The sequence below is a fragment of the Sturnus vulgaris genome, chromosome 3 (genome assembly GCF_052056855.1).
Source record: "Sturnus vulgaris isolate bStuVul1 chromosome 3, bStuVul1.hap1, whole genome shotgun sequence".
NCBI lineage: Eukaryota > Metazoa > Chordata > Aves > Passeriformes > Sturnidae > Sturnus > Sturnus vulgaris.
Genome location: NC_142245.1, coordinates 30,459,302 through 30,480,841, shown reverse-complemented (window position 1 = coordinate 30,480,841; position 21,540 = coordinate 30,459,302). Strand labels below are relative to the sequence as shown.

Sequence of the window (21,540 nt, the reverse complement as noted above, 5' to 3'; positions counted from 1 at the left end):
GTTACAGAAAGAATCAGTTATTATCTAGTTTCATTTACTGGTGACTAAATATTGAAGCATGCAGCAGAATTCAAATTCTATGTCCTTGTTTAATGTACCACACATTTCTCCTACAGCCAGTAATAGAAAACAGGAGTTGTGCTGCAGCCATAAGACAATGCTCTGTCAATGGAACATCCAGATGCTGTGGTGAGAGGGGGCCAGCTTTCACATGGGATTATGGGGAGAGTAAGGAGCAACATATGTAAGGAACTGCAGATATTCCTTTTTTATCTTAACATTTATAGTGATTAGATCATTCTTCCAGTGGCACAAGCCTGATTCCTGCTGGTAGTTCCTGGTGTTTTGCACGTTCTTGTCTTCTGTGTGTGGAGGAGTGGAGCATCACTTTAGCTTCCCCTGAGCCCCCAGTTTCTCTCCATCACTGCTATCTTGCCATGCAATTTCCCATCCACTGCAGCACCTTACCCTATGGTCTTGTAGACAGACTCTGCCTGCTTTGAACATATCAGAATAACATTAGCTAAGCACCAAATGGATCACCAGCTTTGTCTTAAAGATGGCGTTTCATTAATTTTTAAGTAATGGACAGGGCCATTTATCTTTGTTATATTGTATCAAAATAAATGGTTCAGTGTGGAACTGAGAGCAGGGAGATAGCCTTGGTTATGTGAGCACATCTAGCTCCTTGTGCCTTGGCCTGCTGCTGCAGGTTAGTTTCTAGGGCTGGATAAAGGTCTATGGCTCCAGAAGCCTTGCTGTAGAAAGGAGAGGGATGCAAGAGAAGGAATCAGTTAATCATTCCCAAGTGTCCTTTCAGACCTTCTTTCCTCTTCCAGTGAGAAACTGAGAAGTTAGAGGTCAGGAGGGGGGACCAAGGCAGTTAGATGGAGCTCGAAAGGTGGAGATCAGCTACAGAAGTACATGGCATGCAGAACGGGGAAAGAGGGAGTAAATGGGGAATGACTTAAAGGATGAGATGAAAAAAAGTGGTAGCTAGAGATATGAGTGGGAAGTGAGGATTAACAGACTAATGGGAATGTGTGAACAGAGTGGAGGACTGGTGGAATTTTAAACCATGCATCACATGTAGTTTGCATGTGTAAATAATATAAAACCTTCCCAGGCTTTATGCTGAGAAAGGCAGGAGCATAGTACAGCTCATACTAGAGGAACTCTGATGGGTCCCTGTGGTTTCATACAAGGCTCATAGTGCTGAATATTGTAATTTAGTCATGTGGCCAAATGGCTACTTTGCTTACAGGGTACAAATGTAATTAGTTAACTACGCCAGTTGTTAGCGGGTACCTACTGAGCCTGTTTGTGATGGGCCATTATCTTTACAAGGGCTGCATTCAATTTTTGGTTTGTACCCATGTTCTTCTCCATAGGACCAAAGAAACGGAAAGAAAGACATCATGGCTTGCAAGCAGTTTGTACCTGCTCTGTACTTTATTGTGCATTGGTTTAAGTGAAGGCAGAGAGGACAGGACAGTGGTGACTTGGCCTCATCTTGTTTTGTTTGGCCTGCGAGTTTGAAGGGAGCATTTTCCCCCTGTAACTTGCTTTCTCTGGATCTGTCATTTGAAGACACACATATCTCTGTGTGTATATATATGACTTTGCCTTGTGATATGTGTTGATTGGAATTGTCATCATGAGAGTTCAGTTATTGCAACCAAAACGAATGTCTTACATATACAAAGATCAAACCATGTATTTCCATGAGTTAAAAAAGAGAGGGATTTTGCAGATGGTATTACTATCTCTGAATTTCAATGTTTCTATTTAACAGAGAATGCAGTTTCTTTCAATGCAGACAGCAACACACACGAAGCAGACAACTCCCCCACGTTAATCTAGCTATTCAAATCAGATACAGTTAAAAGTGAAGTAAGAAAACAACAAAAACGGTAGAAAGAGCGGTTTATGCGGGATTAAAGCTATCTGAAGAACGAATGAAGAGGAAAAACTTGGAGATGAGGGCTTTTTATTCTGTTAAATCATATCCTCTCCATTTCAGGGAATAAAATCTCTTAAGGTCAGCCTGAGCGGAGTACCAGGGGAAATCCCTCATCCCCGTGCGGCTGCAGACCGTGGTTTGGGGACAGTGGCGGAGCAGGAGGCGGGCGAGGGCGCGCTGCTGCCCGCGGGCTGCGACCCCCGCGCCCACTGCCCGGGGCACCGCGGCGGCGGCCGAGATCAAACCCCGAGAAGGCTCTCGGAAAGCTGCGTGGAAGGGCGTTCCTGCTCCCGAGGGCCAGCCCGCCGGGCTGCGGGCCGAGCAGCGGCGGTGTCTGCCGGCGCTCAGCGCTGCCCGGCCGGCGGCGCGGGGCCCTTTAAGAGAGCGCAGCACGGTAGCGGGGGCCGGCCCTGCCTCCCGCACCCGCAGCGCTGCCGCGGCGCCGGGCCATGGGAAGCAGTTCCTGCTCTGGGTCCGAGGGAGCGCAAGCGGCAGCAGCAGAACCAGCAGCAGCAGCAGCAGCAGCAGCAGCAGAAGAACCAGCAGCAGGCAGCCCAGCAATCCCAGCTCCGCTCGCCCGGCAGCATCCAGCGCGGGGATCAGCGCTCTGCCTGACACGGGATGGACGTTCCTGAGCACTGAGCTCAGCCGCTGTAAAAAGCAAGTAGGGAAATATACATCTGGATAAAATTGGTAAGTCGTACTAGAGGCACATCTTCTTCCTCGGACTGCAGTTTTCCAGTCTCTTAATTTGTACTGTTCTTTGCAGGGTTTTAAAACTTTTTTTTATTATTATAATTTTTTTTTAACTTTTAAGCGGAGCAGCTGGGAAAACATGGAAGCAGAATAAAAGTGTAAAAGAACTTTGACGATTTGTCAGTGTTTGTGCTCCTGTTTTTGAAATCCTCTTGCCCCATAGAAGCTTTGCTGCAGGAGTGAGGAAGGAGAAACCAGCAAGTGCTTTTGTATGTGAGGGGACAGAAAGCTAGTAAGAGTTGTAATTGGCTTTTACGTAGGACATGATTAAAGATTTCAAAAAACAAACAAACAAAAAGAAGCCAACAAAACAAATCCTAACTTTCAAGAAGCTTGAAATGACTTGTCATTTACTTTTCCAGAGTAAACACAAGTCTCGTGTTGAAGGCTTAAACGCACTGAGATTTGTACAGCGAGGAAAAGGAACTTTTAAAAACTGTGTTGTCAGTGTAAATCCGGGTGCCAAAGTATTGCCGGGCAAACGTTGTATATATTTGTTTAAAGTGAAGTAAATCCATCGTCAGCCCTGCGAGGGCAGCGGCAGGCGATGCCATTTCCCCCGTAGCGGACAGAGGGCGCTGTTGCTGCACCCGGCATCGGCCGCCTTGAAACGGGGAGCTGGTAAAAATCCAAGGGGAAAATCCAGGGGAGGCGAGATGTTTTAAACCATTAAACCAGCAATCGTTCGCATGAGCGCCATGCTATAGTAGGTAGCATCCAGTTGGAGCAGCCAATGCTTATAATTTTTATTCCCTTAAGTTTTGGGGGCGGTTTTTTTGTTTGATGGTTTTGTACGAGATGATCTGAATTACAAGGAGAAATATACTAGAGCCTGGTTATGACCTTGTTATCTTTTCTGGAGTGTGTTCTGGAGCCATTCTGGATCAAGAAGGGAAGGGAAAGTGTGGAATCTCTTGACAGAAATGTTACTTCAGTAGTGGTGTGGAAGATGAGGAAGAGCTGTCACACAGTGTTGATCAAGTTGCAGGCTGGAATTGGACATCTGACATGGGAACATATCCTTTATATCCAGTAGAGATGTGCAGCAGAGGTTAGAGATCTACAAGTGATTGAGATCAGTAAACCCTAATGACTGAATGGCATATTGACAAGTAGTTTGGGGAAAGGGGAAGGATCATGTCCAGGTATACAGCTTTCCTCATAGAAATCCCAGTACTCTCCCAAGAGGCTGACAATTGTGCCATATTTCACCCCTATAAATAAAGAGTTAGAAAATGCAGCAATAATCTGTTCTTACCTTTGTGTGTGTGTGTGCTTGCTTATGTATCACCTGGGGTGTAAAATATTCTTCTTTGTGGAGTAGGAGTTTGGGTTTACTTAAATCAAAGACTTTAAAAAGAATGAAGGTATTATTTTAACTAATGCAGCTCTCTTGTGAGTAGAGAAAGACCAGAGCTGTCAATTTCTCCTCTGATCCAACCTCTGTTAGAACTTGATGTTTCTGTTGTGACCTGGGGCTTTGGTTGTGCCTCAAACAAGGCTTTTCTGTCTGACTGTATTCCCGTTACTTACAAATCACTTGCAGTGGAGTGGAAAGATTTGCAGGTTTTGAGTCCTTAATGTGAGACATGCTGGGCAAAGCAGATTAAAGGAACTGAATGACCATATGGAACACAGTCATTCTGACTACCAATTATTATGCCTCATTGAAAAGTTTAGAGTTCTACTACCTCTGTTGGATCAGTGGAGTATGTGAAGAGAAGACAATTTTCTTACCTGCAAGAGACAGTAAAACACTTATTGTGCAGCAGTGCATCCTTGTGATGTTAGTAGTTTTTCAAGAAAAAAGCAGCCATTTCTTTGTACTCCTTATGCTTCATCCAGGTAGGAATACCCTGTAAAAATGATTTACTGGATCAGAGGAAGGATTTCCCTCTTCAATTCCCCTCTGAACTAGCAGGCATTACTCAGGTGTCTGACTACTGCCTCAGTAACTTATTGAGGAATCTTTCACTTCCCTTCAAGTAGATTGCAAATTCATTGAGAATGATAGAGCTATCAGACACTCTGAGAACACTTAAACCTAGCAGATGCTTGCCTTGGTAGGAGGCTAATTTATGCATTCAAAGTGTCTCCTCCACCCACCATCACTGATGTCCAAGCTAAGCTCTTCATAGTTGCATCTCCCCACTATTTGTGTGCATTACATGTTTAATATGGTATCTGTAGTTGTTTCAGTTTAATTCTCCTACTTCCCTATTGTCTCGGTTTGAAAGACAGGTATGGTCTAAGGAAAGGCAGGAGCCCCTTTTCTGCGATGCAGAGTGCAATCCCCCTCCCTTTTAATTATTTTAGGTCCAATTCAGACACCTTCAGGCAGGAGATATGGGGATGAGAATAACAGTTCTTTACTGGTATTTAACAAAAGCAGAAAAAAACAACAACAGCTATAAAAATTGGCAACAGAAACAGTCTAGCTCCGCTCCAGTCCCTTCTGGCCGCAGGCCGTCTCCCTGTGCTGTTACCGGTGCTGTGGGGGCAGGGCAGGTCCCGCGCAGTTGAAGAGGGCTGGGTGATGGCGGCCGCGGCCCAGGGGAGAGAGAGGATGGGGAAAGTTACTCCCCCCTCACGGTGTCGGTCGTGGTGCTCAGCAGAGTGTCCGGAGGTAGTAGGGTGAGCTGGGAGAGCCGCGGAGCGATGTCCAAAGGCAGGGAGCGTGGATCTCAGCGCTGGGATGACAGGGGAAGATGCCAGAGCAGAGCCCAGGTTGTCTTCCCACTCCACGAGCCAAGCGAGAGCCAGTCCCCCCGCTCCAGACCCCCCTATCCCACCTTTCCTTTTCCGGTTCCCCCCCCCCTCCCCCTCCAGCCACCCCCCTACGAGAGAACATTATCTGTCGTTTTAAGGTGTAGCCACAATTACTTAGCATAACAATGGGAGAAATTCCACAGAAAGAAAAGCGAAGCATTCAACCCCCAACATTATCCACCCCTGAATTTCTCCCATACTAATATGCTATATCAAATTAAACTGTTACATTATATATACATACATGCAGTTAGAGACATAGGCACAGTACTATAGGTATTTCACCCTAAAACAAGGTCTCCTTGGGGTATGCATCTGGTCTCTCCATTCTTTTGCATCACCCACCAGGTGCAACCTGGTCCTTGTGCGAATACAACTCCATGGATGGGATTGTCTTTGCTGGAGGCAGGATTCACCCAAACAGTTTTTCCTAGCATACCTCTCATGTGTACCACTGGAACCTTATCTCCATTCGATATTCCCAAGGGCTCAGATTGGGCAGGGCCTGCTCGGTTAGTGGAACCTCGGGTGTTCACTAACCAGGTGGCCTTTGGTAGATTAATCTCCCAGTTCTTGAAAGTTCCCCCACCCAGTGCCTTCAAGGTGGTTTTAAGCAGGCCATTGCACCGTTCAACTTTCCCTGCAGCTGGTGCATGGTAGGGGATATGGTACACCCACTCAATGCCGTGTTCTCTAGCCCAGGTGTTTATAAGGCTGTTCTTGAAATGAGTCCCATTGTCTGACTCAATTCTCTCAGGGGTACCATGCCTCCAAAGAACTTGTTTTTCCAGGCCCAGGATGGTGTTCCGAGCAGTGGCATGAGGCACAGGGTAGGTCTCCAACCATCCAGTGGTGGCTTCCACCATGGTCAGTACATAGCGCTTGCCCTGGCGGGTTTGAGGCAGTGTGATGTAGTCAATCTGCCAGGCCTCTCCATACTTATATTTGGACCATCGCCCCCCATACCAGAGGGGCTTCACCCGCTTGGCTTGCTTGATGGCAGCGCACGTCTCACAGTCATGGATAACTTGGGAAATACTGTCCATGGTTAGATCCACCCCTCGGTCTCGTGCCCACTTATATGTGGCATCTCTGCCCTGATGACCTGAGGCATCATGGGCCCATCGAGCCAGGAACAACTCTCCCTTGTGCTGCCAGTCTAAATCTATCTGCGACACCTCTATCTGTGCAGCCTGATCTACCTGCTCATTGTGTCGGTGTTCCTCATTAGCCCGACTCTTGGGGACATGGGCATCTACGTGACGGACTTTCACAGGCAACTTCTCTACCCGGGTGGCAATGTCTTTCCATTCATTGGCAGCCCAGATTGGTTTTCCCCTACGTTGCCAGTTAGCCTTTTTCCACCTTTCCAGCCATCCCCACAGAGCATTGGCTACCATCCATGAATCAGTGTAAAGGTAGAGTTTTGGCCACTTCTCTCTTTCAGCAATGTCCAGGGCCAGCTGAACAGCTTTGAGTTCAGCAAGTTGACTCGATCCACCTTCTCCTTCGGTAGCTTGTGCAACCTGTCGTGTGGGGCTCCATACGGCTGCTTTCCACTTCCGGTTCATCCCCACGATGCGGCAGGAACCATCAGTGAAAAGAGCATAGCATGTTTCATCTGCTGGCAGTTGGTTATACGGTGGGGCTTCTTCGGCCCGGGTCACCTGTTCCTGTTCCTCTTCGTCGGCAAGGCCAAAGTCTTCCCCTTCCGGCCAGTTGGTAATAATCTCCAAAATCCCAGGGCGATTCGGGTTTCCAATACGGGCACGTTGTGTGATGAGGGCAATCCATTTACTCCATGTGGCGTCAGTGGCATGGTGGGTTGAGGGAACCTTTCCTTTAAACATCCAGCTCAGCACTGGCAGTCGGGGTGCCAGGAGGAGTTGTGTTTCTGTGCCAACCACCTCTGAGGCTGCTTGGACCCCTTCATAGGCGGCCAAGATCTCCCTCTCCGTTGGAGTGTAGTTGGCCTCGGACCCTCTGTAGCTTCGGCTCCAGAACCCCAGTGGTCGGCCTCGCGTCTCACCAGGCACCTTCTGCCAAAGGCTCCAGGACAGACCATGGTTCCCGGCTGCAGAGTAGAGCACGTTCTTCACATCTGGTCCCGTCCTGACTGGGCCAAGGGCTACAGCATGAGCAATCTCCTGCTTGATCTGGGCAAAGGCTTGCTGCTGCTCAGGGCCCCAGTGGAAATCGTTCTTCTTGCGGGTGACCAGGTAAAGAGGGCTCACAATCTGGCTGTACTCAGGAATGTGCATTCTCCAAAAGCCTATGGCACCTAGGAAGGCTTGTGTTTCCTTCTTGCTGGTTGGTGGAGACATTGCAGTGATCTTATTGATGACCTCACTGGGGATCTGGCGCCGTCCATCTTGCCACTTTACTCCCAGGAACTGGATCTCTTGGGCAGGCCCTTTGACTTTGCTCTTTTTAATGGCGAAGCCGGCTCCCAGCAGAATCTCAATGATCTTTTCTCCTTTCTGAAATACTTCCATTGCCGTATCCCCCCACACAATGATGTCATCAATGTACTGCAGATGTTCTGGAGCTCCACCCTTCTCCAGTGTAGCCTGGATCAGCCCATGACAGATGGTGGGGCTGTGTTTCCACCCCTGGGGCAGTCGGTTCCACGTGTATTGCACACCCCTCCAGGTGAAAGCGAACTGAGGCCTGCACTCTGCTGCCAGAGGAATGGAGAAAAATGCATTGGCGATGTCAATGGTGGTGTACCACTTTGCTGCCTTGGACTCCAGCTCGTACTGCAGTTCCAGCATGTCCGGCACGGCAGCGCTCAGCGGTGGAGTCACCTCATTCAGTGCACGATAGTCCACTGTCAATCTCCATTCTCCTTCCGATTTACGCACAGGCCAGATGGGGCTGTTGAAGGGTGAGTGGGTTTTGCTGACCACCCCTTGGCTCTCCAGCTCACGGATCATCTTGTGGATGGGGATCACGGCATCTCGATTCGTCCGGTACTGCCGGCGGTGCACTGTTGAGGTAGCAATTGGCACCTGTTGCTCTTTCACCCTGAGGAGTCCCACTGCAGATGGGTTTTCTGATAGCCCAGGCAGGGTGTTCAACTGCTTAATGCCCTCTGCTGCCACAGCAGCTATTCCAAAAGCCCACCTGAGTCCCTTTGGGTCTTTGTAATAGCCATTCCTGAGGAAGTCTATGCCTAGGATACATGGTGCCTCTGGGCCAGTCACAATTGGATGTTTCTGCCACTCTTTCCCAGTCAGGCTCACCTCAGCCTCCAGCAGAGTCAATTCCTGAGATCCCCCTGTAACCCCAGCAATTGAAACAGGTTCCTTTCCGACATGTCCTGATGGTATTAATGTACATTGTGAACCAGTGTCAACCAATGCTCTGTGTTCCTGTGGCTCTGATGTGCCAGGCCATCGGATCCACACCGTCCAAAAGATCCGGTTTTCCCGTGCCTCTCCCTGGCTAGAGGCAGGGCCCCTCTAGCCCTGGTTATTATTTCTCTCCTGGGCATACATACTGGAGGTTCCTTCAAGGGGATCTGACAGATCATCCTCCCTTCTGTAATACCCTGCACCTCCATGGGAGGCTGAGGCTACCCTCACTTTAGTGGAGTTCCCTCTGTTGGTGTTCCCCTCCCTGATTTGGCGCACCCGTGCTGCCAGGACGGAAGTGGGTTTCCCATCCCACCTTCTCATGTCTTCCCCGTGGTCACGTAGAAAAAACCACAGGTCAGCACGTGGGGTGTACCCTCTCTCCCTAGCTGGGGGGCGTTGGGCTCTACTTTTGGGGTCCATGACTCTCACTGGTGCTGCACTGATCTTCCTCACCTCTTCCCTTATCTCCTTCATCTCCTCCTTAAACTCCTCTCTGAGGTCCTTAGCCACAGCAGAGACATGAGCCTGCACTGGGCCAGCCATCATACTCTGATAATTCCTGAGCCTGTTGGCAACAGAACCCACTGTCACTTGGTTGGTATCAGCATCAATCATTGCAATAAAGGGGGTATATTGAGATGGGCCCAGGTTTGCCAGATTCCACAACATCTGCCCTGTGCACCTGACCTTGTCAGGGTCATTGTCATGCTGTCCATCCCTCCCAAAGAGCACCTCCAGTACTGCCACTTCTCTCAGCTTTTGGATCCCTTCCTCAAGGGTATTCCAACGTGTTCTCTGGTGGTACTCCTGCATTCTTTCCCTGTGGACAAATCTCTCTCTCACACTCATTAAAAGTCGCTCCCAGAGGGAAAGGAGACCTGTCTCCCTTACAAATACCTGGTCCACACCTGAGTCCTGGGTCAAGGCTCCCAAATTCCTTGCCTCAGTACCATCCAGTTGCACACCTGTACCCATAAGGTCCCAGACCCGCAGTAACCAGGTTGTAAAAGCCTCACGGCCCCGCCGTACAATGTCTTTTCGCAGGTTACGGAGACTCTCGTATGACAGGGACTCGGTGATGATCTCAACTTCTGGCTCCCCTGCTGGTTGTGAGGGGCCCCCTTCCTGACCCTTATTATCTAGGTGCCTTGTCTTCATCTTAGACTTCCTAGTTTCCACAGGGGCAACTGCTGCTGGCTGTGAGTGCCCTTGCAGTTCAGCTGGAACCTGGACAGATGTAACATCTGTGGGTCCCACTGCTGCACCACCAGAGTCTCCCTCTTTAAGGCAGGGGGAGGGTTTCTCACCAGCTGGGGAGAGGTACTCCTTCAGCATCTGGCCCATCTCACGTATCTCCTTTGCTAGCACCCCCACCCATTCTGGGTGGTTCCTTTCCGAGGTGGGCTGTGGAGCAGGGTCAAACTCTGGGGTAATATCCCTAGTCTCTGGGATAGGATCAGGCTCTGGGGTAACCTCCCTAGTCTCTGGGACAAGATCAGGCTCTGGGGTAACCTCCCTAGTCTCTGGGACAGGATCAGGCTCTGGGGTAACATCACTATTTCCTCGGGTAGGTATCAGGGTTGTTATCCAAGTCAATCTCCCCTTATCTCTGAATGTTAGATAGAACAGGTTTAACAGGGATATAAGCAACACTAGCCACAATATAATGTCATTAGCATTTAAAGTGGATTGGAACCCCTTGAAGACTGGTGGGGTGAACTTCAAAAACCCTGTGATGGGTTGAGAAAAAATTTCACCTGCTGCCACTTCCTCACAGTAAGTACCATTATTGAAGTAGCCCCAGAAACACACACTTAGAGTGTGATAGCTCTGAATCCATGTGGCCATCTTCCAGAGAAAATTAAAAATCCATGAATTCCTCAACTGATCAACCCACATAATAAACTGGATAATAGCCACAGTAACCTTGGTTATGAAACTCATGTTTAAAAAAGGGCTTGCAAATGGGAGAGATATAGCAGTGACCACATGGAGGCCAATCCAGGGTAAGCTGGACAGCATGGTGTCACCTACCACAAGCTTGGGTAATTTAAGAACTGTTATCCCCTTTTCTACCCCTCTCTCAATGCCCTCAGGCAATGCCCCACGTTCCGGGCGCCAAAATCTGTCTCGGTTTGAAAGACAGGTATGGTCTAAGGAAAGGCAGGAGCCCCTTTTCTGCGATGCAGAGTGCAATCCCCCTCCCTTTTAATTATTTTAGGTCCAATTCAGACACCTTCAGGCAGGAGATATGGGGATGAGAATAACAGTTCTTTACTGGTATTTAACAAAAGCAGAAAAAAACAACAACAGCTATAAAAATTGGCAACAGAAACAGTCTAGCTCCGCTCCAGTCCCTTCTGGCCGCAGGCCGTCTCCCTGTGCTGTTACCGGTGCTGTGGGGGCAGGGCAGGTCCCGCGCAGTTGAAGAGGGCTGGGTGATGGCGGCCGCGGCCCAGGGGAGAGAGAGGATGGGGAAAGTTACTCCCCCCTCACGGTGTCGGTCGTGGTGCTCAGCAGAGTGTCCGGAGGTAGTAGGGTGAGCTGGGAGAGCCGCGGAGCGATGTCCAAAGGCAGGGAGCGTGGATCTCAGCGCTGGGATGACAGGGGAAGATGCCAGAGCAGAGCCCAGGTTGTCTTCCCACTCCACGAGCCAAGCGAGAGCCAGTCCCCCCGCTCCAGACCCCCCTATCCCACCTTTCCTTTTCCGGTTCCCCCCCCCTCCCCCTCCAGCCACCCCCCTACGAGAGAACATTATCTGTCGTTTTAAGGTGTAGCCACAATTACTTAGCATAACAATGGGAGAAATTCCACAGAAAGAAAAGCGAAGCATTCAACCCCCAACACCTATATTTCAAATTAAAAATCTTTTCTACACAAATGGAGAAGATAGTGTGATGAGCCAGATTGGATTTTTACTGCATTGTTTGGAAATTCACTTTAGTATTTGTTTTATTTTGCTCCCAAGTGTTTTGCTTTGAGTTATTTTGTACCTGGGAGTGAACACTGTAAGTCTGTCTGTGGCTGATGCTGAGGTCATACAGTTAACTCCTGCAGAGTTCCCAAAACATTAGCTTAATATGACATATGCGTGCAATATTTAAAATGTAAAGGGATCCTCCACCTGTATTTATGCTAAATTGAAGAAATGGAGCTTCCTTGAATAGCTTTTTTCATTAGAGACCACTAATCTTTTTACCTGCCAGATGATACTTAGCATGTTGGCAGTGCTATAAATTCTGTGACTGCCATTGGAGCACTTGTCTTCTTGCTTACACTGACAGTAACTCTGCTAAGTGAGTTTAGCCAGAGCAAGACTCATGATTACTCAACAAATTACTGTCAGCTTGGTTTCTAATTTCTTGGTTTTGTCATTGTTTCACAGAGCTTCGGGTTAATTAATCTTTGAGCACCTTGTAGTAGTTTACTTGATGAAGCCTACTGCAAAATCCTTTCTCTTAGAGTGTTTCCAGCGTTATGAAGTGCTGGATGTTACCACAGGTTATGAAGGCTTGTTGGTGCTCACACAGCTGTGGTGAATCCAGCCTTGTTCTTTATTGTAGGTAAAGCCTCTTTCTGCTTTTTGTAACAGAACCAGGATCCCGACTTAAAACCCTCGTTTCATATCAAAGGCTGAGTGTGCTGGTAACAGATAACTTGCTCTTTTCTTCGATAAGACATTTTGTAGTTTTTTATACTTAACAGTGATAGGTGTGGTTTTATGTCTGATTTATTTGCCTGTCTCTAATTTAGCGTTGGAATGCCACATTTTCCATTACACATGAGACAAATTTATCTGTATAAGTGGAGATCTCTCAAGGTGTTGTCCCGTGGAAGATCAAAACATGTTAACTTGCACAGAATACGAAGGAAAGTAAGTAAGATTTAATAGCTCTGAAGGTGGATATGGAAAGGGATTAAGGTAGGAATGTGTTCCCCAAAGAATATTTTCAGTGGATACATCTGTGTAGTTAGTCCTGACTCTCCCAGGGAGACTACATCAGATCCGTCAATACTCATGTTGATTAGCATCCTCCAAATAATTAATTTATTTTCATCTTCACTTGTGTACATCTGTCATTTCGTGTCTGAGAAAATTGATGACTGAGCTTTTCCTTTTATTATATGTAATTTCAAAGTTCTTTTATTCTTATCCAGATTCATCAGAATCCTTGAAATCTTCAATCTCTCTTTAATCTCAATCTATTGTTGAGAGTAATATTTCTTAAATATAAAAATAACAAACAAGAAATTTGTTAAGCACTCTACCAGTTTAATTATGCTTTCAAAAACATGATAGGGACCTAATATATATCTTTAAATTATCACATTTCAATACTGCATTGACCTTGCCAACCAGTAAATCAAGCAATGGCGAAATCCCTTTTGTTCTTTTTGCTACACCCTGAAACCTGTGAAATAATCTTCTGAGCATTTGGCAAAAGTATGTATCAAGTTGGTGTGTTTTGCATGAAATGAGGAAAAGAGGTAAAAATTTTTAGCTTTCTAGGGACCAAATAAGGTACTTCTGAGATTCCCCTCTCCTCCTTTTTCATAAACTCAAGAGACCATGGATTGTAAAGAAGAGAATGAGAAATAAAAAACAAGGTGCCATCTGGCAGCAGTGTTATTTAGTAAGGGCTGCACTTCTCAGTGCCTTCATTGGAAATAATAACTTTTATGCTCAGAGCTGTTTTTTACCATCTTGTCAAATTGTCCCTTTGGGGAGGGAATGGGTTGTGGTGTGGCATGCAGCTGATTCACAGTGCAGCTTCTGACTTTTGGAATGGAGCAGAGATTAAAAGCAGTTCCGAAGTCTTCGTCTGTATCACTTTTAGTTTCCTGCTGTCACACACTTTTCCCTTTGAGAAATGTGGCTGGGCAGAAGAAGCATCAAGTGATGAACTCTCTTTTATGCCATGATGTGTATAATTCAATATCCAGGGGCAGTAGGAAGGCTAATGGCACTTTTCCCCAGTTATTTTCACTTGTGCTTCACTTTTTTTCTCACCTGGGTGTTTTGTCATTTAGCCAATATGATGTGTTACCAGTGTGTGTCTAACTATGCAGCCTCTTTCTGGATGTGTATCAAGATGTACCTGCAACTTTACCTACATCTCTTTATTAACTGGCATGACCATATACTTCTGTTTATTTTGAAATCCATGGAAAGTACATGAAGAAACACTGTAATTTTATTTCTCCAAGAGAACATTTTCCAGCAGGTGATGAAATCCCAGCTCATGCCAGATGAAAGCTCTTCTCTTGTGTTATCATTTTCAGTTAATTAAAAAAATAAACACCAAATCCCTTACAGCAGTGGGTTTATAAGTACTGTGTGTGTATGTGTGCATGTATGTGCATGCCCACACCAGTGATTGACTCTCATGTGCCTTTGACAGTACACTGGAAATGATCATAAACTTTTTAGGTTCAGGATTTGATGCAGGGATAGAGAGGTGGAGGGAGGAGTTTGTTTTAGTACATCTTACAGTAGCAGAAACAGACCCAAAATAAAGTAAAAGCTTTAGTGTTTGCCTTAAGATGGCAACATTTTTGTTGTCTTTGTTTTTTATTAGGAAAACATGCTAAAGGCTCAATTTTTATCTTCTGGTAGGCAAGCAAAATATTTTTTCTGGCTATTTGATGCTTTATTAAAATGAACACTTACTCGATTAAATGTGCCAAATTCGTGTGTGCTGAAAGGCAGGAAGCTGAGTTTGCTGGAATAGAAGGGTGCACTGGCAGCTGGGCTGAACTATCTCTTGGCACCCTATTTGTCTAATAAGTGCAGATGCCAGTAAACTGAAGGATTATTATCTTCAAAAAATCTTGGACAACTTCACTGGTGAGTTGCTTTCCTTTTAAAAAGGTAAAATTATTTTTTTAGGGGTGAAAGCTGTTACACTGATAGATTTGGAAGACTGCAGTCTCTTTGTTCAGTTGCAGAATTAAGTGATGCCTTGGACCATGGCTGAGTCACCTTCCCCAGTGCTGCTCTCTAGTTGTGTGTTCTGGATTAGTCAGTGGATCAAACTCGATGTTTAGCATCTTTCTGTTCAAATTTTTTTCTTTTTTTTTTTTTTTTTGGCCAGCATTGTCAGATTCCTGACAATGAGCTGACTGTTTAGATTTTGAATCTCATTAGGTTTTGCCGACAGAAGTCCTTGCTGATCGTTTTGTTTCAAGTGACAAACTTGCTTGCTGATCAGGACAGCCTTGATCAATTCATTTCACATGAGCAGTAATCAAATGGGAATGGGTTTTGGTCATCATCCAGAATGGATTCAGCCTAGTGACCTGGTAGAAGGACATACTGTATTCCATTACCAGCCCTGTGAATCACTCAGTCTCTCAATTGAATGTGGTTTTCAGTACTCCACTTGCATTACACAAGCCTTGTGTTTTTAGGCTCTGTGTTCTTTTCCTGATTCAGAGGCCCTTTGGAAAGTTTCATGTGGGCTTTTGCATTAAGCTCATCTGGAAATCAAAGACTGAACTACAGATGGTTTCTTTCAGGATGGGACAGAGGGACTGTGTGTGACAGTGGCAGAGGGTTTGTTGTGATACCTGCAAGGATGTGTAAAACTGCTGTATAGACTACACCTTTTGGCCGGATATGGTATTTTTAAAAAAGAGATACTGTTTTTAAATATTATGCAAAATTTGTATTTTTATATTCGTATATATGTCTGCTTCCCCTTTTCCCTGAGATTTATACAATGACTGTCTTTTAATCATATTCTCTAGGAAAAAAGTAAATTTCTGTCCATGGTGAACTTGATCATAAAAGCATATATTTGTTCTGGAAGCTGTTTTTCACTTTTTGTGCTGGTTATTTTTTAATGGCACGCTACTCAGGTTATAGAGTGAAACTTGGCCAGGTAGTTCCAACTTCCTGTTTCTTGTTCGCTTCCCTAACAGTTCTTTCATCGTCTAATACTATAAGAATTTGGGTTGGAAGCCCTTCAGGGATTTATTTATATTGAACAACTTTTTCTTTTTACCTTTTTTTCTTTTTTTTTTTTTTTCACTTAAGAAAACACTCAAGAACAAACAAGGAGTTCTAGTGATGTTAGGTTTTAGGCAATAATGTTATGCTTTTACCAACCATCCGATGTCATGTTTAAGGTGGCTGACTTGTAGGTGAAATTAAAATGGAAAAATGAAAACATACTCTAGACAAGCTGTTTTTTCCCCGTTTCATTTAGCTTTTCAATGCAACTTAATTAGTGGAGGGAATGAAACTGCTACAGTACTGCAACTTTGAGCACAATAGGGAGAACAAGAAAGTGGCTATGAAAGTTTGGAGACTTATGCTCATGCCTGCTACTTTGACTTCATGTCCCAAGGCCCAGTCAATCAAAATAGCTCAGAGAGAAATTTTCAGTTTCTCAGCCTGGGAACAAAATTACATGAATAGACAGGCATTTAATGTGCAAAGTTCTTTAGGAAAATATAGCATCTCGTACCTCAGAAATATTTGCACTCTTTTGGAAGTCTTGTCTCTCATCTTTACTCAGTGATTGTTAACAGAAATCTTTTCATATTTCAGAATAATTTGCTAATCTGCACGGAGTGCTGTAAGGTGTTTTAATAAAAAAACCTAATTTTTAATGCTCTTGCATGTTTTAGCATGATTTCTTTGGGAACTAGAGCTAAGATCAGCAGGAGTAGAGTTCTAGTACAGGGTACCCGCAGTTTGGCTGTTTTTCCAGTTCAGTCTTTAAGTTATGGGTTCTTTTTCTCCTTCCCTTTTTTGCTTCCTTACTTAATTTACAAATCTCTTTGACACCAAAAATCTGGTAGACCAACAGGAGACCAGTGCAACATTCTCGGCCCTCAGAATTCCTTGAGGGACAGCAGTCACAGGGAGCTGGTGAGTTACCAAATAAATATAGGGACTCTGCTTCTGAGAACCACTTTGTATGGGACATGAATGAAAAATCAGCAGAGCAAACCAGCACCACCAAAAGAATTTCTGCATTAAACATTTCTGTTCTCTTTTTTTTTTTTTTTTTTTTTTCAAATGCGAGAGATCAGATATGGTAAACAGTGCTGATGTGTGTGGACAGGGTTAGATAGATACTGCTGTACAACAATATGTGATAAATGATGTGTATTTAAGAATATATATGTTGATGGATAATGGATACAAGCAGGTATGAGAGTGATCATTACTTTGTAGTTGTACACTTTGAAGGGCCTGAGGTGGCTTTGATTCTACACATGACTGCATGTGTGGAAGGGATATACATGAAGTTATCATGCTACTTGCTTTATTGAGCCCCTTATCCCAGTGTCTGAAACTGTGATTTGTTATGCTGTGATATGATCCGAAATAGAACCACAACTCACTGTAGCGGGTTCTTTCAATCCCCTGGGAATGTTTGTCTGGCTTAAATGCATGAAACTGAAATGTGTTATACAGAGCTGCAGCTTATCATGAAACCGAAATGTGTAATATTGTGCTGCAGCTTATAGATCAACACTGACTCCATTTGTGGGAATGAATGAATACCTCATGTTTGATGTGCTACAGGAGAGTTCACAGATGATTTCTTATGTTACAGTGCTATATTTTTCATGCTTTTTCAGCTTCAAGTGTTTAGCGTTTTCCTGTGTGTAGAATAGGGCGGTATTATCCTGGGCTTTTCAATACAGAAATAGAATGTGAAGGGATTTCTCCCTGCTGACTCTTTTTAATGCTTTCAGAGACTTCTTTCCAGCAAAACTTTGGTCAAGTCTGAAAAAGACAGGTGATCATTTCTATAACCATCCACATATTTCTCAGCTATAAACCTTCTTTGTTTCACTTGAATTCTTCCTGCATGATTTTCTTTGTTAATTTTCTCACTTTTTTACCTCTTTTTACAGTTCCTTTGACAGCTTTAACCCCTGGATGCAGGTCAGTGAAGATAACTTTTAACAATGTAATCAACTGCGTGGTAGGTGGGAAGGTTCCTTGCAGGTCATCATTGATTTCATGGAACTTTATTCCTGTTTCAGTCTTCCCTTATGACCCAAACTTTTACCTGAAAATACATAGGTACATACAGGTAAATAAACGTCATTCAAAAAACTTCCATATAAATGTGCTTAATAAAGAAAGCAGACCTTTTTCTAGCTGCCCTGCTCATATTCCAGTTTTAATGTACCTTATTTCTAGTTTTTATTTATTTATCTATCCTGTCTTGGCTCAGCAGAGGATGAGGTGTGCACAACTGAAAGAGACCTCCTGAGTTACAGAGTATGCCATTTCTGTAATTGCAGGAAATTATGCTGCAGGATTCCCTTAGTTAATTTATCAATCTCTGTCTCGAATGGCTTTTGCTCCTGTTGCTTCCTATTGGGAAGCCGTTCAAGAACCTCACTCTGATGTTTATAAATCTGCTTCCAATTTCCAAACTAAATTTGCTCATAGCCCGTTCATGCCCATTTGGTTTTATGCCAACACTGCTCTCTAACTTTAATAGTTCTTCCCCTTTCTTACAATCTTCCTGTGATCTAAGAGGATTCTTGTCTTTCTTTGCTTCTGTTGTTCCCTAAGAGGGAAGATAATTAAAATTGTGCATCTCTTCATTATGTTCTTCATTATCAGTGTCATTGTGTCATGGTTTGATAAATCCTTTAGAGCTGAGAGCTTTTTAACCTTTCCAGTCACTTCTCAGACAGAAGCAGGAAAAGGTGGCTATTTGCGTTTTCCTAGACAGACAGAATGTGTAACTTTTTGTTAACCCTGAGGCCAGGAGGGTGAGATGGGAAGAGGGAGAAAGTGGCCTGCATGTTTCTGCATCTGTAAAAAGCTTTAACTGGGGACTTTGTGAAGAATGATTTGGGTTTGAGGATCTGGTGCCTAGGATAGGCAAAGGCATTGATCCAGTTCTTTTCATCCAGTCCAGCTCTCCCATTGCTCTATAAAAACCTGCTTGAAATGAGCAGCTGATTAAAATTCTGGAGGGGATGCAGCTCACAAATGAGTTTTTGAAGGCAACTTTCCAGCTGTTTCCTCAGAAGGAATGAGGCAAGCAGCTCCCAGAGCCCCAGAGAAATGCCTGGGATCTTTCTTCTTCAGAGTGCATGGAGAGTCCCTGAGAAGGGAGGCTGGTGGAGAGATGGAGCCAAAGGCTTGCAGTGGGAACCTCCTGCTGTCAGGATCCCACGCTAAGCTGCACTTGAGGGCGGGCATGGAGGGGAGAGAGAAAGCTGAGTAAGGTTTGCTGTGACCTCAGTATATTCCCATGCAGCTTCCGTCTCCTGGCAGGGCTTGATGGCATCATTGACAAAATTCTCCAAATGCCCTTAAACTCAGTAGAAAAAACCACGTAGTCCATTCATCATGCTGCTCTATGCTATCCTTACCATGATGCTACTGATATTAAAGTAGTATGATTTAGGATGGATGCCTCTTACAAGAGAGCTTTTTCTTTAGCAGAGTGTATCAAAGCCAGGACTTTTTGCAGGGAAGTACCAGGCAAGATGTCTGGGGTATGCTGGGAAGTTTTGGTGCTGCAGGACAAAAGACTGAGAGGAGGGAAAGCCAAAACAAAAGGTCTGGCTCCTGTATCAGAGCACATGGTAGACAGTAGGCAGGAAGAGCAGATGGTGTGAGAGTAGTGGGACTTCTGTTCAGACCTATCAGTTAAGGAGAATATAGTGGTTCAGAGCTCTTTTGAAGTTGTTGTCTGTACTTTTCTGTGTATGTTGAGGTTTTTCCTTTGATTACCAGAGAAACTTTTTCATTGGCATTTTTTCATTAATTTTTCCAAGTTTTGAAACACCCTCTTTTATTTCTCTGCTGCTCCTGTACCTAAGAGGTATGCACACACAGCTTGCTGTATCCTGCTGTATTGCCCCACTGCTGGGATTTTACCAAGTAAGATAACTCTGGAATCCTCCTGGAATGAAGTTCCTGGGTCTGGTGCAAAAGAATATTTGAGACTTGTTTCTTGATCACTAATTCAAAATAGTTACTGTTCCTCTTCTCCAACAGATTTATTTAAACAGTCTTGATAATTCATCACATGAGGTGCTTATGCTTTAATGACCATAATTAGATACATTTAAAATTGACTTTGATTGTATTCAAAGAAGTGGAACCAGTGTCTTTCTTTTCTCATCCATCCTAATGAACTTCAGCAGGAAAAATCTAAATTTGCAGGTGAAGAATGTCTCTAATCAGTGCCACCAGAGACTGAAGTAGAGCTAGCTGGAGGTGCCTTGTGCCTTTTCAGAACCCAGCATGCTCTTCTATTTTACAAAAAGGCTTGTAGTCACTAATTGGTTCTTTGTTAGTTTATAAATAGGAATGGTAATGGTTGGCCTTATTTATGTAAGAAATTAGTCTGCTTGACAATCTTTCCATTTTTTAGCTCATATATCCTTATGCTTTGATTGCATTTTGTGAGTCTCCCAAGATGAAGTGACATTAATTGTGCTATACAAACACCTCTATTCTCTCATTGGAAATATGTGACAGAGCTGGGAGAGGATGCCTGACTATGCTCCCTGTGTTATCCAGGCACTCCTTCTCCCATGGAGGTAACACAAGTTTTGCAGAGCTCCTATGGCTCCGTTCAGGAGGTGCAGTGAGGGTTCTGAGCCCTGTGTGCAGGCAATAGATGCCAAAGGAGTTCTCAGGACACTAAAAAGAGATGGGTGATTATGCTGTTGATGCTTGGTCAGTACTTGCAAGGACTTAGGAGGCTGAAGTTCAGCCATGCACCAAAATGTGTCTTCTTGAGGACTCTAATCAAACATTAATAAATTGTCCCTCATTGTTCTCTCTTTTTGGCTCCTCACTTGTTGCACAGGAGGAAGAGAGTCATGAGTCTGAGTGCTGCTGGTAATTCTTGTTAGAGCTCTTTGGTCAGGATTAGTTGTACTTTCTCAGTCTGTAATCCTGGGGAGAAGGTTCATACAGGACAGGCAGAGCCAGAAATAAATATGCTTTTATAAAGGTTATATATTGTGCATAGAAGGAAACAAATGGCTGCATTCAGCTTATAGGAATGTCAAAATTCTTTGCTATTACCTTCCACCTGTCAGCACCCTCCTGGCAAATGTGATATTGAATACATTTAACAGGTTTGAGCTCTGAGGGCCTGCTGATGAACATTCCTCCTGTGTTTTCTTTAATTTCTTAGTAAATGTATACATTTATGATACACTGAGTGTACTGTGCATGGTACTGTAAGCCTTGCTTGCAAATGCAGCTCAGTTGTTTGTCTAAATCTTGCAGTTGCCATTCATTCATAAGGCCAAGACAAATGACCAAAACAATCCATTTCCAGTGGAAGAAACAGATTGGGCACTGAGCTCTTCTCTGTGGTGGCCAGTGAGAGTACATGAGGGAAGGGCCTGGAGTTGTGTCAGGGAAGATTTAGGTTGGATATCAGGAAAAGGTTCTTCGCCCAGAGGGTGTTTAGGCACTGGAACATGCTCCCCAGGGAATGGTCACAACACCAACTTGACAGAGTTCCAGAAGCATTTGGACAACACTCAGGCACATGGGGTGACTCTTGGGGTGTCCTGTGCAGGGCCAGCAGTTGGACTTGATGATCCATGTGGGTCCCTTCCAGCTCAGGATATTCTATGATTTTAGGAAAAGACGTGTGAAAGCTTTAGCTTTCAGTATGTGAGCAGTGTGTGATGAATGCTGCTGAACGGGAATCTATTGAAAAGTAATGCAAT

General features: G+C 44.7%; 1 protein-coding gene across 3 annotated transcripts in view; it reads left to right on the top strand.

Moving 5' to 3' along the window:
* DAAM2 (dishevelled associated activator of morphogenesis 2) overlaps positions 1 to 21,540 on the top strand; it is a 208,313-nt gene that overhangs the window by 24,808 nt on the left and 161,965 nt on the right. Inside the window, exon 1 of one of the 3 annotated variants that reach the window (XM_014877259.2) lies at positions 2,420 to 2,656. The exons of the other annotated variants lie outside the window; for them this stretch is intronic. The gene's annotated coding sequence lies outside the window, so the exon portion shown is untranslated. Of the gene's footprint in view, positions 1 to 2,419; positions 2,657 to 21,540 lie in introns of those variants that run through there. 3 annotated transcript variants of the gene reach the window in all.